At 43.5% G+C, this 15,900-nt stretch overlaps 1 protein-coding gene across 10 annotated transcripts in view; it reads left to right on the top strand.

Moving 5' to 3' along the window:
* The first annotated feature begins 7,702 nt into the window (after window positions 1–7,702).
* TACC2 (transforming acidic coiled-coil containing protein 2) overlaps window positions 7,703–15,900 on the top strand; it is a 234,635-nt gene continuing 226,437 nt past the window's right edge. For 4 of the 10 annotated variants that reach the window (XM_059730064.1, XM_059730066.1, XM_059730065.1 and 1 more), the window contains exon 1: window positions 7,712–7,855. The gene's annotated coding sequence lies outside the window, so the exon portion shown is untranslated. Of the gene's footprint in view, window positions 7,856–15,900 lie in introns of all 10 variants that reach the window. The other 6 variants (XM_019485888.2, XM_019485887.2, XM_019485889.2 and 3 more) reach the window with 5 other exon arrangements.

The following is a 15,900-nucleotide window of genomic DNA, read 5'->3' as shown; positions in this document are numbered from 1 at the left end:
TACAGAGCAGATATAACAACTGGATGAAATAGTGAAGAGTCTGCAAAATGCAAGGGGTCAGCTGTGGGTAGCCAAGGTATCTTTTGTGGGCCAACTTCCTGGGGTTGTGTTAGCAAAGGTTTTACAAGCTATTTACCCCCGACATGTATAAAGAGTCTGCTGTACCCCAGGCCTGGCACGTGGCAGCATAAACCCCTGTAAACAAAAACACATCCAGTCAGCTCACCTGGGACTCATTTCCACTTCTATGACTGATGCTTTCAGCTGTTGTTTTAGCATCACTGCAAAGTAGTGTCCTGCAAGTTTTGCTCTAATGCAGTGTACCGCAGCAGGGAGTGCTGCAGTGAAGTACATCGTGCCTGCTTCTGTGCATGCTGCTTTCCCAAACTGATGCAACATAACCACCCATTAGTGTGGTGCTGGCTGGATCTAGGCAGCTCTAGCTCCTGGGTGAGCCTACTGATGCACACACACCACCTGACTTCCATCTCAGGGGAGGGACAGCTTATGCAGAGAACATGCCCGTTTCTCATTGCGGTGATCCCTGGTGCAGTGCTAAAGCACACAGACATGCTCAATACATAGGAAGAACCAGTGCGTGCTCTCTTTTTTCTGGAGGAGCTTTGTCTGTGTTTTGGTGCGTTTTGGTGCTACTTCTGGGTATAGGGTTACTATACAGTCAGTCCTCGACTCACAACGTTTTGAGTTACAACATTTCACACTTACAACTTTCATAAATTGAGACCTTGTTTCAACTTTACAATGCCAGTTTCGATTTACAATGCTTGATCCAATGCAATGCCATGCCAGCGAAAAAGCTCATTGTGTCACTCATCTTCCTGGAGAACATCTGTCTAAACTTCCTTGGACACTTTCTTTAAGAAAGCAGCCATACTCCAGAAAAACCTGCAGCCAAGACTCCTGAGAAGACTCCAGCCAAGAACCCTCCAAAAAGTCCAACCAAGAGCCTTTCAAAAAGTCCAGCAGTCACCTCAAAGAAGTCCTTCCAAATCAATATGATTGCTATTTACAATATAAATACATTAATGTACTATATTACTCATCTATAATTGATCAAGTACACAATTCTGGGGTATTTTTTGGTGAAAATAGGGTATTGGCCCTTGGTTCCAAACATTGTTTCTCATGAGAAAATTGGTTCCGAGTTACAATGTTTTGACTTAAGACATGGTTTTCAGGAACCAATTGTGTTGTAAGTCCAAGGACTGCCTGTATTTCCAATTTAAAAAAAGAGGACACCTGTGGGGGGAGAGGGGAAAGTGGTATATGATGGCAGGGGCAGCGATATGCCCCCTACTCCCCAGGTCTGCCGGTGCACCTCATTCCTGACCCACAGGTCCTTGCCCCCACACCCCAGCCCTGCAAGTGCCCTGCACTCCCAATCTGCAGCCCCCTGCCTCCCAGTGCTGCTGGTGCCCCGCACTTCTGACCTGCAGCCCCTGCTCCCTCCCAGCCCTAATGCCCATGCAGCTTGCATGCACACACACACACCTTCTAGCAGCTGCTGGGGCCCTTATGCCAAGCAAGTGATCTTCCGACAGCCAATCAGCTTCCCCGCTGCCCCTAGCCCCAAGCAAAAGCAGAGGGAAAACAAAAACCCAGACATTTGCTCGCATTTTAAAAAATCCACCGGGACTGAGGACAAGGGGCCAAAAAAGAGGACATGTTTGGGAAAACCCGGATGTATGGTAACCCTACAGTTGTCCAGTGAGTTTTTTTAATGTAATAGTAATGTTCATTTGCCTTCCTGATGTAAAGTCATTAATGTCATGACATCATGTGATAAAACCTCCCAGAATAGATTCAAAGAGAGTTGGCAACACTACAGCTGTGGTGGTGCTGGGCCCTGGTCCTCTAAGCTTCCACCTCCTTCAAGGACAGCCAGAACAGCTGCGGTCAAAGACTTCACAGCGGTCACAGGCTGCTGGGGGCTGTGTCTCTTGCCCCAAGTCACTTCTAGTCCTGTATGTCCAGCTGGCAGCAGCCGTCTCCCAGTCTAAGGACAGTCTTTCCATAAAGACTGGCCTCTCGCTGTGTGCAGTCAGCAGCTGGCACACTCCAACCTAGAAGACGACTTCTACATCATGTCTGAGGAAGCTCAGTTTTAGTTTTGAATGTATTTATTTTGAATCTGCTCTTTCCACCCATTACACATGTTGCCTCAATTGCCTTGAAACATAGGCACTGACTCCAAAGGTGCTCCAGGGCTCAAGCACCCACTGAAAAAAATTAGCGGGTGCTCAGTACCCACAAAGCCACTTGCAGATGTTAAACAATATAAAAAAAAACATTCTTTACCAGAAGTAGTGTGTGACTTCTGCCCAGCTCTACAGTGTCTATAAAGATTGGGTGCTTCAGTGGAGCTTTTTGGCATTTTGAGCTAAAGCTGATTCAGTCAGCTATTACATAAAAGTGTCAAAAAATCCCAACTAAAGCACCCGATCTATACAGACAATGCAGAGCTGGGTAGAATTAGCACACTGCCTCTTCTGGGCATGTGCAGGGCTCGCCATGGGAACACGCAGAGTTAAAAGTAAAGTGTTGGGTTGTTTTTGGTTTGTTTGGGGGCGGGGGGAGGGGGGAGCATTGCCAGCGGGTGTTTTTTTGCCAGCACCCACTGGCAAAAAAACCAAAAGTTGATGCCTATGTCTGGAGACCAGCTACATGTGCAAAGTACTCATCACATGATAAAAAGCTTAAACCAGCTATGAAGTTAGACCTAAAAAATGTGCACTAGCTTTATAGTTAGTTGCTACTGAGGTTTAATTTGCATGTGCAGCAGGGTCTGCCCTGACCCTGGGAGCCCTCTCAGCTGACAGGCCTCACAGCTGCAAGGGTACACCATGCCCAGCATGAAACCCCCAAGGGATTGCAGCAGCAGCAATCTCCAAGGCTCAAGGGTCCATGAAACCCCTGAGCCTTGGGGATTGCAGCTGCCATGACCCCCAAGGCTTGGGGTGCATGAAACCCCCAAGCCCATACATGCAGCCGGGACCAAGAGTCCCACATGTGACAGAGCTCTCAGTGACAGCAATGTCAAATGCAGGGACTCTCGGTCCGGCTGTGCACCCCCAAGGCTGGGAGCCTGCATCTTGCTGATGGAGGGGAACCCAGGATTGGGCTCCCTCTACACTGGCAATAAGGCATGATTCAATCTAATGCATGATCCCATAATTGTGCCTTCTGCCATGCATGTGTTGCAACTTGCTTATAGCAGGAGGCATGATTGTGTGGATCACCCACTAGATCCAGCCTTGCCTTTCTCTGCACATGTAGAGGGAGCCTTACTAAGATCAGTCTGTAGCAACAAGCTTGTCTAAAAACAAGCATGAAAAAACCGCCACCAAAAGTAAGCACTCCACTGCAAATAATGCTCCCTCACTAAGAGAAGATGATGGAAAAAGCATGTGAGTTATAGTGTTATAAGCAGTACTGGAATGTGTTCAGACGCTGCTATGATAAATCTGATATGGGAACCTACATAAATTAGAATCAGGAATTTGTGCAAAACTAATCTCCAAGCAGTTCACAGGAATTCAAAACCAACAATTTACTGTTAAGCAAAAGGGGCCCATGGTTAGCAAGATTTCCACAATTATCTCTATTTTGCATATTAGAGCTCCACATAATCAGGCCATCCTAAGACACAAAGGATGGCAAGCAAACAAGAATCCTTATTAACTAAGTCAGTGAAGAGCTTTTGACTACAGTTTCGAATTTTAGGGTAAGACTGATAAAATGCCATCAAAGAAAACATTTGTATACATTTTTAAATGAAAGTTCAGCTATTTTTTTTAGTTTTGAAAACTGTTTACAGAAGATCCCAGTTTGGTCTGGCATTCCCCAGGGCAACAGGTTTTTTCCATTTCATAATTCTTTTACAACACTGTCCAATGTTTATCTCCCACATAAAGCCTTGTTTTCCATAAAAAAGAGATTCCAGAAGTATGAAATACTAGTTTCCAGAAATCCTATCTTTGGCACAGACAGAAGAAAATCTGACTTTCTTTCCAGCAGAGGGCAGTGATACACAGATTGGCAAAACACATTACAACTTTCAAAACAAATATTCTGTTTTAATTAAAACACTTCCAGTCATCATATGCAAAATTGCTTTTGCAGAGACAGTTCATGTGACATGATATTAATAAAAACAAGATCATTCAATTTTTAAAAGTAACTAGGACAGATATTTTATCTTCTGTCCATAAAACTTTTTAGGTCCTCTCTGTAACAGTATACTTTCCTTGAAATGACAAGTCTACATATACCCCCACTATATATACCTAAACTACTGTTGCAGCTTTATTAGAAGAGACATGGTACGCAAACCAACTACTCTTACCTAGAAGAAAATTCAAAGAGTATCCCAATATTCCTTCCCTCAGGTACAGAACTTTCACCCTTTTGTTGTAGTATATGCCAAAATAAATGTGCATATTCAGGAAGAAAGGACAAAACAAGCTTACCACTACTGAAGAAACTTGCTTATGTTTAAATAGTGCACAGTGGAAATGTTGCCCAAAAACAGCTCTTTCTCATGCAAAGGGGACCCTAATGTGGAAGGGGGTCAAGGCGAACTAAAAATTACTCACATATCAGTACTGCAAGTGAATATAGAATGAGAGTAGTTTTAATGGCTGTGCACTAAGTAGTGAGCAACCAATGCACCAACCCTGGACACCCACTTAGAGAGTAACCCCACAATCACCAACACTGAAAGCAGCTCCCACAGCCCCTAGCTATTATGCCTCTCTGGTTGTATGAATTTTGCTGCTTATTTAGGCCCAATTCTGTGGTCCTAACATGGACATAATGCCATAGGCACAATGACAGTTTTCTCTTAAGGCTGTGTGCACATGTTCAAATGATCTGGGAGAATTCTCCTGGGTTTCTTTTCCTGGTAGAAAATCTCACCTGGAGATGCCTGAACAGTCATTTGAATGCTAAGCCCCTGAAAAGCAGAGGGCTTGCAGTGCACAGCCAGGGAGCCCATATGCACATATTTCAGCGTGCTCTTCAGGCTCCTTCAGTCTGGTCAGAGACAGAATAGTAGCACTGCACAGGACAACTGGCTGTCCCAGACTGCTTAGAGTCAGCCTTTGTCTCCCTATAGCCCAATGTGGGGATTACGAAGGGGGTATGTTCTGCTTCCTGCCCAGCTGGAGCAATAGAGCTCAGCAAGTGACACAGTCTCATGGGAGTGATTTAACCCTGGTTGTTCCCAGGTTATTTTTCTCCCCGAGCAGCTATTTTTACTCTGGGAGAAAAATCCTGAACATTGGTACATTTGTGGTTTCTGCTGGGATAAGAGTGCATGGATAAGAGTACAGCAATCACCCATTATAAACAATAGTCACTAAACTGTTCTGGAAAAAGGTTGGAGACATGGTGAGGAAAATAATAAAATGCCCACTAACAACTAACCCCTTGGTGTTCTTTCTGAACTTCCCTGAGAACTCTACAACATACACGAATCATAAGGAACTGATCACTCATCTTTGAGGGGCTGCAAGAATTAGTTAAAGAGGCCTGGGAGAGAAGTGACACCCCTAGCATCACTGACTGGTTTAAAATTTTTGGGGAAGTTTTAGTAATGGAAAAAAATGCCCTATCACATCAGTATTCTTCAATGAAAAGGAAAAAAAGAAGTTTAGAAATTTGGTGGAAATTCTTGGAATTTGCCGAAAAAGAACTTCTGTTAAAAAGAAACATCTTTCAATATTGAAAGAAAGTGCACATTCTATCAGTTAACTGTTAAGAACAATTTTGGAGTACACTCAAAATCTAAAATCAGTGATGAATAGAAGATAGTGAACTTTGCTTTATTCAAAATTCTGAAGAAAAAAGAGGGGGTGAATTATTGAACAGATTACATCTAGAAATGAAGAAACACAAAAGCTCAACATTGAGGCGAGGGACAGCCATTACACATAAACCAGTTTAAGTGATCAGAAACTGGTTTAAACCTGTAACAGAACACATGTTCAGTGCACATAAACCAGTTTGAAAATGACTGAAACCAGTTTGAGATAAATCTGGTTGAATGTAGTATCAGACTTAACTGATTTGGGTCAAACCGGTTTATGCAATGTCTGTCCCAGATCCCCCTGCTGGTTTAAGATAAACCAGACTCCCCCAGTATCCCAGCATGCTCTCTGGGCTGGTCAGGGCTCCATGCTCCACAGAAGAGCTGGCCCCTCTCCTCTGCTCCCTGGCTGGAGCTCTGGCAGAGACTGCAGGTATTTGCCTGGCTTCCCCCTGCTCCCCTCCACCATTCCCTGCTAAGCAGGGTCTCCACCGCCCCTCTGCCTTACACAGACACCTCTCAGCATTAGCTAGCAGACCACATGCTGGCTACGGTCTGTGCCGTGGCAGATGGGACAAAGGCAGAATCAACAGGTAGCTGGTAATGTCCCTCTGTTGTTTTCTAATGGGGTGATAAACACTGAGTTAGGGGTGATAAACACGGTGTTATCAATTCCCTGCTGGGCTGGTCAGGATGGTGGGGAACACCTACTTAATCAGAGCGTCCTGCCTGGGCCTGGCCATGCCCCCACTCAGCTCAGCCCTGTGAAAGGGAAGGGAGGGATGCTCCAGCACCCCCCAGCTTTTAGCCTGAGCTGCTTCAGGCATATGCCTGCATTTCTACAGTCCAGAGGGGATGTCTGGATGGTTACAAACTGGTTTAGCCTAGCCAGGTTAGACTAAGAGGGAAAGACTGAGTCAATTCAGGCTCAGGCTTTTTGAATATTTGTCCCTAGCCTGAAACATAAACAAACTGTCAGAAACTGAAAAGAAGGGAAGAAAAGAACACAAAATTATTTTGTGGACATTGACTGTTGCTGTCTGTACGTATATTTTGGGGGACTGGATGTATATTTAAATGTTACATTTGTTATAAGTTGCATTTGTTAATAAGTAAATATAAATAAATAAGTAATGATCACTGCTAGCTGCTTCTGGGAAAAAATAAACCCCACTAATGTACCTTATCCTTCCTCCATCCAATACATTCAAGTGAGGCAAGTTTAAATGGGAAGCAGTGCTGTGCCTTATCCATAGGAGGGAAGTGATAAGTTTCTCTGTCCCTACTGCCAAGGATGTGAGCAAGTAATCTCTAAGTAGAGTAGGAGAGGGGTGGGTAGAAGAGGGAGATGACTGAAATATTTTGGAAGTTGAAGTGCTTTATGAGCTTCCCACCAAAATAACCTCACTCAGCCCCTGAAACCCTAATGCCAGTCCTAAACAGCTCACGAAGCAGGCAGAAACCAGTAAACAGCACAACATTATTCCACCCCTACTAATATTTTTTAAGACGGATATAATTTTTAGCAGCAACGCAGTTGTATACTCATTTGGCATGTCCCCTGCTAGCTAGCTTCCCTAAATTTAATTTAAATGTTAGTGAAGGCCAATAGGTTATAGCGACCAAGGTATAAGATAAAAAGATAGTGGGTAAAACTCCTTATGGAGTCACGCCTGTGAAGTGCAGAATATGGCCTACACTCTTATAGCAGAGAAAGAAAAGCAAGCTGCACTTTGCATTACCTGGGGGCTGCCCATCCCTCATGTTATTCTCCTCCACCAACTGAGAATTCCTGTAGCAAACTGACGTGTTACAGCCATAGAGCTCCCGGGGTCAGATTCCTTGCACTTCACTGCTATCCAGCATAGTGTTCTCGAACATAAGCCAATTCACATTAATAGAACACTTTCATGTGATCCAGGGGGAAGAAGATCCATCCACCAACAAGCAAAGCAGTGCAGAAGGTTATAACCTCAGGGACAGAGTGGAATACTCTTTTGAATTTCACTCTAGAGAAAAAATTGGGTAAGTCATCTTTTCACTAATCCTTTTAATAGAGCACAGCTTGTTAATGTGGATTTGAGCATTACAAAAGGGCAAAGCTTTTCTGCTTACCAGAAAAATTAAAGGCTCATTTCAGGCTTTACGAATTCATAAACTTTTGCAACGTTTGTTTTATAATCTGCATAACTTAAAAAGTAAAGCTTCAGCAGGAAGTCAACGTTAGGTTCTTTCTAACAGAAGGAGACTAATAAGAATGCATGTATGTCCTAGAACAGGTTTTTTAAAACATGTTAAAACATTACAGACTGTAAAAGCTATCTGCAAATGCTGGACTTTTTTATTATTATTATTCATGACAGGACTCCACTGTTGTTCTTTTCTTCCTACAATGCCAGGAATAGCTCTAGGATTTATTTCAGAAAGTTCTGCTTGTTGACTTTAAGTTGCCATGGTGTAAGGACAAGTATGTGTGTTTCTCACACAGAATTTCACTGATTTCTTTAGCTGACTACTCACTCAAAAGGTTATAATATTTTAACCCATGTTCTTAAGTGACAATGGCCCGTAAAATTTTGCACTTTCCTGCACAAGTAAGGTTATCTCTGGCCCTAAAACATGCAAGGGCAGAATGTGACCCTTGGTGATCCAAAACCTTTTTCTATGTTGCCAGGCAGCTGATGTTTCATCCAGCATTTCATTTGAGATCACTAATCAGTTTAATATACTCCTCCAATAGTCTGAGATACATTAGACCTGGATTATTATACTGCTATGTTGAACACTGCCACAGTAAAATTGATGTATAATGTTAATGTGCAAGACCACTAAGTTGTTTCAAGTATTTCTGGCACTTTACAATACATAAAAATGTTGAACTACCACTATCAGGTAGGATTTTGGAATGCTATTTTAATCTTTTACTTTATTTTACTGTATTTTAATCATTTACTCTATTTTAATCTTTGCCTCAAAGAAAAAATGTCACCATTTGCTTTTGAGAAATGAAGTATAGAATTGATAGAAGTAAACTGTCAAGTACCCCTAGGGATACTTAAAAAGGTCGCAGGAGGAACTCTACGTGCACGCACACAGCCACAGCGCAGCACACAGGCTGCCAAGAGCACAGCCCGGCCACATGGAGAGTAGCCAGGTCCAGCTAGTAAGTTTGTTGTGGCAGGAAGGAGTGGGGCTGGGGATGGGGCAAGGGCTGCCCAGCCAGGGTGGGACATGGGACTGATCCATGTGGGGGGGTGGCTCCCACCACTGCGCACATCCCAGGAAGGAAGGGGGGGGGCATGTGCCCCTGGATCTGTGCCTGCAGTTCACCCCACCCGGTGTGCAGATCCGGGGGCAGACATGTGCCCTGTGCCCTCCTGGGCTGCATACAGCAGCAGGAGCCCCCCCCAATGTCACCCAAATGAGATGCTTGTGGCTCTGTGCTGCACTCCACCCTGGCTGGGCAGCACCTGCCCCAGCCCCTCCCTCACCATGGGGCGCTACAGGGGCAGGGCTATTGGGGGGGGGGGCTGCAACCACTCCAGAATTCGCTGTAGCCTCCCAACCCCCCTGCTAGCACCACTGCCGCCCACCCTGAGTGCAGCCTGGCCCAGCCCCCACCAGGAAGAGCCCAGCACTGCAGCTCACAGCAGCAGCCCACCCACCCCCTGCATGCAGATCTGGGGGTACACACGCTCCCCATGCCCTCCTGGGATGTGCGTTGCAGCAGGAGCTGTCCTGCACCCCACCCCAGCTGGGCAGCACCTGCCCCTGCCCCACTCCATCCCCCACTGCGAGGCCTCTGTCTGTTTCTCCCCCCTGCCTTAAAAGCAAGAAAAAAATAGAATGGGGTACACGAGCTGAAACTTTGAGACAGAAGGAGTACACTTGGTTAAAAAGCTGAAAACCCTTGGTGTAGGTCATAGGACCTAAGCTATCCGAATGCATCAACAAAACTGGATGGTCTAAACGCCTGCTCCTGCTCCACGTGCCTGATTTCTTCATGAGCAGGCCCCTACTCTCGTTCCCTTTGTGCAACTGGAACGGGCTAGAGTTCTGATGCATCTGAGGTATGATGATATATACCTCTATGAAGGTAAAAATCTTCACCATCTCTATAGCTATGGTGCAACTACATAATCTATTATTGCAGCTGCAGAGCCGAAGTGGCTGCCCAAGTTGTAACCTCACAGGGGAGAGGAAATCTAGAAGGGCAGGCAGCTGACCAACAAATCCACATAGGACCCTCATGACTGACCCTCATTCACCTTGCCACGAAAGCCCTGTAGCTCTGAGGTTGTGTTACATCTTACCCATATCCCCTGCATTTCTTGTTGTGCTCATAATACTCCTCACAAGCTTTTAGCCAGACTGTAAAACCTGATCCTTGACGCTAGGAAGTTCTACACTGCTGTTATCATAGCAGAGGAAATCTCTGATGAATCCTTCCAGTAGCTTTTTTAACCAAAATTACCCACATCCACACATGCCTCCTTCTTAAAAACAAAGAGCTGCAATGATAGTGAGCTTGGTTACTTGTTGAGGGATATCTGTAATCACTTTGCACATACTCCGTAATTCTCCTGTCACTCCCCAAAATGAGTCTGGAGCAAAGGTTCATCTAAGCAAAGTTTTTTTTCAATGCCATTCTTTGAACACTTTGTAACTTTACTTTTTGGATTTGATTTTGAGCATTTGATAGATTTTGATATTTTTTCAAAATCAAATTCCACAAGACAAATCCGTGTCATCAAGTAAAAAAGAAATTGATTGGGAGATAGGTTGCAATTGTGTATTGCAACAGGAATATTCACTACCATAGATATAGAAGGACTTGTTTTGCCAAATTTGGTTCTAAATTTAATCTTTCAGAATAAGGTTTAAAATTCCTTATGCTAACATTGCATTCAAATGAGCTCTCTTTATTCTCGGTCAAAAAAAGAACAGCGCTAGAGCTGGAAAGGTAGAAAAATGGACGTGCTGTTTTTAATTTTGCACTAGAGAGGTTTTAATGCACATTGTTGGAAATTATACATAACCGCTTGGTCCCTGTGGGGACAACAGCCTCTCTCCCCCTTGGTCAGTCTTACATGTTGATAATAACAGTGCTGGAAAATTACAGAGTAGGTACAGCAGAGACCCTGCCACAGAAATAAAGGTAGCAATCACTGTAGTTCACATTTATCTCTCCTGTCAAAATCCACAGAAAGGAACAAAATAGTCAAAATCCCACGTGTTCCCTCTTAAGACTGATGGCATGGAGTCAAGGGATGAGGGTGGCCCCAAAAAGCTTAAGTCCTGGGCCTACCTAAGCATACTCCATTTTGCACCAGGAACATTGGGAAATACATGTGGAAGGACAGAAAATCCCACATGATCATCTGGCTACTCCTCCAACATCTTCAGTTTGCTCCCTGCACAGTGTGGGGCGAGGCTGAAGGAGATTGTTTCATGAAACAGAGTAATGATAAATATGAAATTATCATAAAGTAAAAGTCCAATTAAAACTCCATTACCTTCTCAGCAGCCAATTACAACTGGTTGCCTCTTAAGATGGGTCACTTTTAAGTTTCAAATGTCAGTGACGAGCACAAACTCATAATTTTAACATACCATAACCAATCCTCTTTTGTCCTGGCTTATATACCAGGTGAACAGCAATGCTCTGACATTCATTTGGGTTGATATCCAATGCTCAATGATAAGCATATCACAAACCCTGTGGCAAGTCCCAGGATTCGAGCCATCTAAACCTCTTAGTGGGTTCATTCAAGAATGATGCTGTCTTGTTGACAACAGCAGATGGTGAGAAATCTGGACTTTTCTGTGCAAATTTAGTCACAACAACAGCAAAGATCTGAATCTCATTAACATATCCAGTGCTAGGTCCGTACTAGCCACAAAATCCTTTTGTTATGAATCATTCTGCGTCCCCAGGCTTGGCATTCAACTCCAGACCTGTTCAATATAAACTCGGGCCACCCTTAGTAAACTCAGTCCAAAACATGAGTTTTGCATGACACTTTCAGATCAGTAACCATTATAATGACAAAAAACTGCTTTTGCTCAGATAGTTCGTAAAATTGGTACAAACTATGCCAGCAAAAGCCCCCGTAACGTTATGCTAAGTCTACACTAGGAAGGTTTGCAGGTTCATTATACTGGCACACCTTTTTTCTGTAAGTTAGACTGAATACGGCCAATGCCAAGCATGTAGAAAAAAACAGCACTTAGGCTCCTCCCAAATCATGACATGTTTAAAATAACATGGGAAAGGATGTTATTTGTCTTTTGAGTTCCTGTTTTCAAGCTTCTCCCTGCCATACTGCCCTGCCACAAGGGCTGTTCCTTTTAAAAATCGAAGAGGAGATCATCACTAGGGCCTGGTTTAAATTGCAGGCCTAGCTCACTAATCCCATGGCCTGATTGTGGCAGAAGCTGCCATTTTTGTGCCCAGATTGTGCCCGCTGGTAGGCTGAGGGGGCAAGTTTAATTGCACCAGCAGAGGCCTTGCTTGCTGGCACTGGGTAGGGGTGGGTTGTTGGCTCTTCGGTGTGGTCCTGTCTCCCCCCTGCCACCCCAGTTTCCCCACCTGGAGAAGTAAACAGCCTCTCCTCTACCCAGTGCCAGGACTGTCTGCCAAAGCAGTCCCTAGGTGGCCCCAACTCTCTGCACCCCAGTTTTCCTGCCTGGAGGAGCTAACAGCTCCTCCTTTACCTGTCCCCAAGCTCTTTCCTCCCCCTGTCCCTTTTGCAACTCCTTCCCTCCTCCCCTGGGATGTCAGGCCTTTGCTGCTGGTTGGGGAATGCTTTCCCCCATCCGCTGCAGCCAGCTTTTTGCAATGAAACTGTATGATATGGCTGCTTTCTGGAGAACTCCCCAGCAAGCAGCCATATCATGGCATTTTGTTGCAAGTCACATTTTTCTTTAAAATCACTTAATTTCATGATTTTTATGAAAAATGATTAATCATGATTGAAACCAGGTGCTAAGTATCACATAATTACCTGACTGCAGTAGCCAGAGCTATAAAAAAAAATGCCAACAGCTGAAAACACACATTAAGAAATCAGCAAGAGAAAGCAGCACTAGAACAAACAAAATGAGTCCATCAAAATGATTTTTAAGATTTTTGTGGCTGAGATTTTCCTCCCACCAGCTCTATTTTCTTTGAATTGCCCTAACTCAGGCCTTTCTTTATTCATATTCAGTTCCAAAAGCTTCCCATGGCCAGAGAGCTGCCTACTTCCTTCTCACTCAGGGTGGCTCCCATCTTTGCTCCCACCCCTAAAGCAATCTAACTTGCTGTTAGGGAGGGGGCTCAACTAACCAGCAGGACCAATTCCAGAATCCAGCCACCGAAGGTCTTGATGAAAAGACATCCATAGCCCTTTTAGAGTCCATGACTGTTTTAGACTTACACTATTATAGCCTATAGCCACTCCTGTGTAGGGACACGTTGCCCTTACCCAGTGCCTCCCCAACAAACACTCTCTATGCTGACACACAGACAAGGACTTGCTCAGAACAGCAGTCTTCTGGCTTGAGGAAAGAAGTTTGATGACTGAAAGGGTGAATCAAGGTGAATCCAGTTCAAGACTAAAGGATAATTGGAAAGCAGGAGAACAGTCCTCTCTAAATGGCTTTATTAAAATGAAAACATAGAAAGAAACTAAAACCAAAAAATTATTCCACGCAAAAAATCTGGTGTATTTGTTTGGGACAGCTCATGCCAAGCCTTCTGGGAATGGGTGATGTGGGTTCTCCTGACTCACTGAGACCAGATGACTAATTAACCCATCTAGGAGGGATGTACGGGAGGAGTATTTAGAACAGTGTGATGACACTCATGCAGTTATTTATTTTGGGGTTGTTTTTTTTTAATTTTGTCCTTCCCAAGTGCTCAAAATGTATGACACGGAGAGGTCTGCACAACTATCAAGACTAGAATATAGACCTTATGTAATAATTAAAAGTGTAGTTTACAGCTTTGCCAACTCTCATGATTTTTGGTGTTGTTTTTAAATTCAACGCTTTGGAAATGTGTAAAACTTAGCTCTTTCTTTTATTGATATATATAAATATAAATATTGATAAAAGAAAGAGCTAAGCTTTTCACATTCTTGAAGCGCAGACTTTAAGAACAACACCCAAAATCATGAGAGTTGGCAACACTGAGTTTAATATCAGCATTAATTGTGTTGTATTAATCACTCACTGAGGAAAACATACTCGCTTTAATGACCACTCTTATTTACTTCCTCCTCCTTTTTCAATTTATTTCTTTTTTCTTTCTTGGTTTCTCATTTTTGTCTCCTTTGCAGTGGCTCCCAGCTCCACTCTCTCATCTAGTGGGCTGCAGTACTGACAGTCCCTTTCCCTTTTCATTGCTAAAATGATCAGCAATTGAAGAGTTAGTGTTGATAGCTGAATCATCATCATACGGCTACAGTATTAACACTCCAATGATATTAATAGAAGAGGTGGTCCAAAAGTGGAATCAGTTCAAAGTTGTTTCCGTTTCATAGGGATAACAGCTTGTTTTTGTTGTGTAGTGGCTTTTCATGAACTTGTCATACCCTCATTCTTTATCAAATGGATATCAATAGTTTTGTTTAGTTAAAAGCCACTTTTCACTTAATAAAAATGACAACAGGCCTTTTGAGAAAAGAACAAAAAGCATTCAACAACATCAACAGGGTTTTTTTTTATCATTGGAAACATTAAATATATACAGCAAGGCAGTGCTGCAAATCAGTCTCCATTAGTTTCACCTCTGCCGTTTTTACAAGTAGGAATATTTATGCCATTCTTTTTAAATCTAAGCTGAGACTCCACAAATCTGAGTATGTCAGGAGGGACAGACTACAGCAAGCAAATCACATGCTGATTGTTGCTTGAGTATATGACACTCCTAGTGTAGGTGGTAGGGTAGGCAGAACTGTGGGAAGAAATTTAAGAGCAGCCAAGGCTGGGAAGAAGACCTCAGCTGTTCTTGGTTGTCTTAACATTGATTTATTTATCATTCAAATGAGAAAGTGGGTGAGATTAAACTGTAGCGTGTATACTACTGTCTGGAGCAGGTTGGGAAAAACACCTTTTCGATCAGCTAAATCATTCTGTTACAGTTCAGATAAACAATATAAATGTTGACAGTCCAGCTGCTTCCCCAGCACATGAGTCACCATCATGCAGTATATAACTTCCATCACTGAGTGTTGGCCTATTAGAAATGAGGGAACAGGGGAGAGGCTGCATAAAGAAGCAGGCATTTAGAGGCCCTCCAGAAATGAGAGGAGCCCAAAACTCTCTGAAATGACAGCATGTGAAACCTACTGTAATTTGTGACAAGAAATCAAATAGATGCCATTCCTCTGGGTGGAAGGACAGATGCAGGTGTCCCTGATGACTGTGGGAGCAGAAAGTGCTTTATGGCCTTTGACCTGGAAGGGGGTGTGAAGTTTTGGCTTTTGGTTCTTTAGGTCCAGTTATAAAGCCTGATGAATTAGGCTGTTACCTAATTCATAATAAGCTTACTGAAAGCTAATGCTTCTCTGAGCCAGTTAGTCTCTAAGGTACTCCCCTGTCCTTCTGCTAGCTCTTTAATAGAATCTGAATTGGTTAATTTCAGTGTTCAGAAACAGAGGGGATGGGAAATGGCTTTTTACTCAATATTGTATCACTTTTCATGGTGAGGAGAAGTCCTTGTCTTCTAACTTCCCTGGACTGCTTTGTAGAAAGGGAGGTTTTTGCTTCTGTGACCTTTAGATCTAATACAAGTTCTGCATACAGTTTCTGATAGCAACTACTACACAACACAGACTACTTGTGGGCTTGTATTCACGCAAGCTGTGGGACTTGTCCAGAAGGGTCTCAAACAAGGGCCTAATGTTAAAACGGTTTTATTATGGTGCAGTGACTCTTTTCTTTCTTCCCTTCAACTTTGACCCAGTGCTGTGACTTCAGAAATTCAGGGAGACTGACTCTTCCCTTGCTTGCATCTATGCAAGTCAAAAGTAATTACTGTATTCAAAGTGGTTATCTCAGTATAAAGCAAGGGTGAGAAAAGC

This window comes from Alligator mississippiensis, chromosome 6, assembly GCF_030867095.1.
Source record: "Alligator mississippiensis isolate rAllMis1 chromosome 6, rAllMis1, whole genome shotgun sequence".
Taxonomy (NCBI): Eukaryota; Metazoa; Chordata; order Crocodylia; family Alligatoridae; genus Alligator; species Alligator mississippiensis.
The sequence above is the reverse complement of the archived record's forward strand: the minus strand, read 5'-3'. Positions and strand labels throughout refer to the sequence as shown.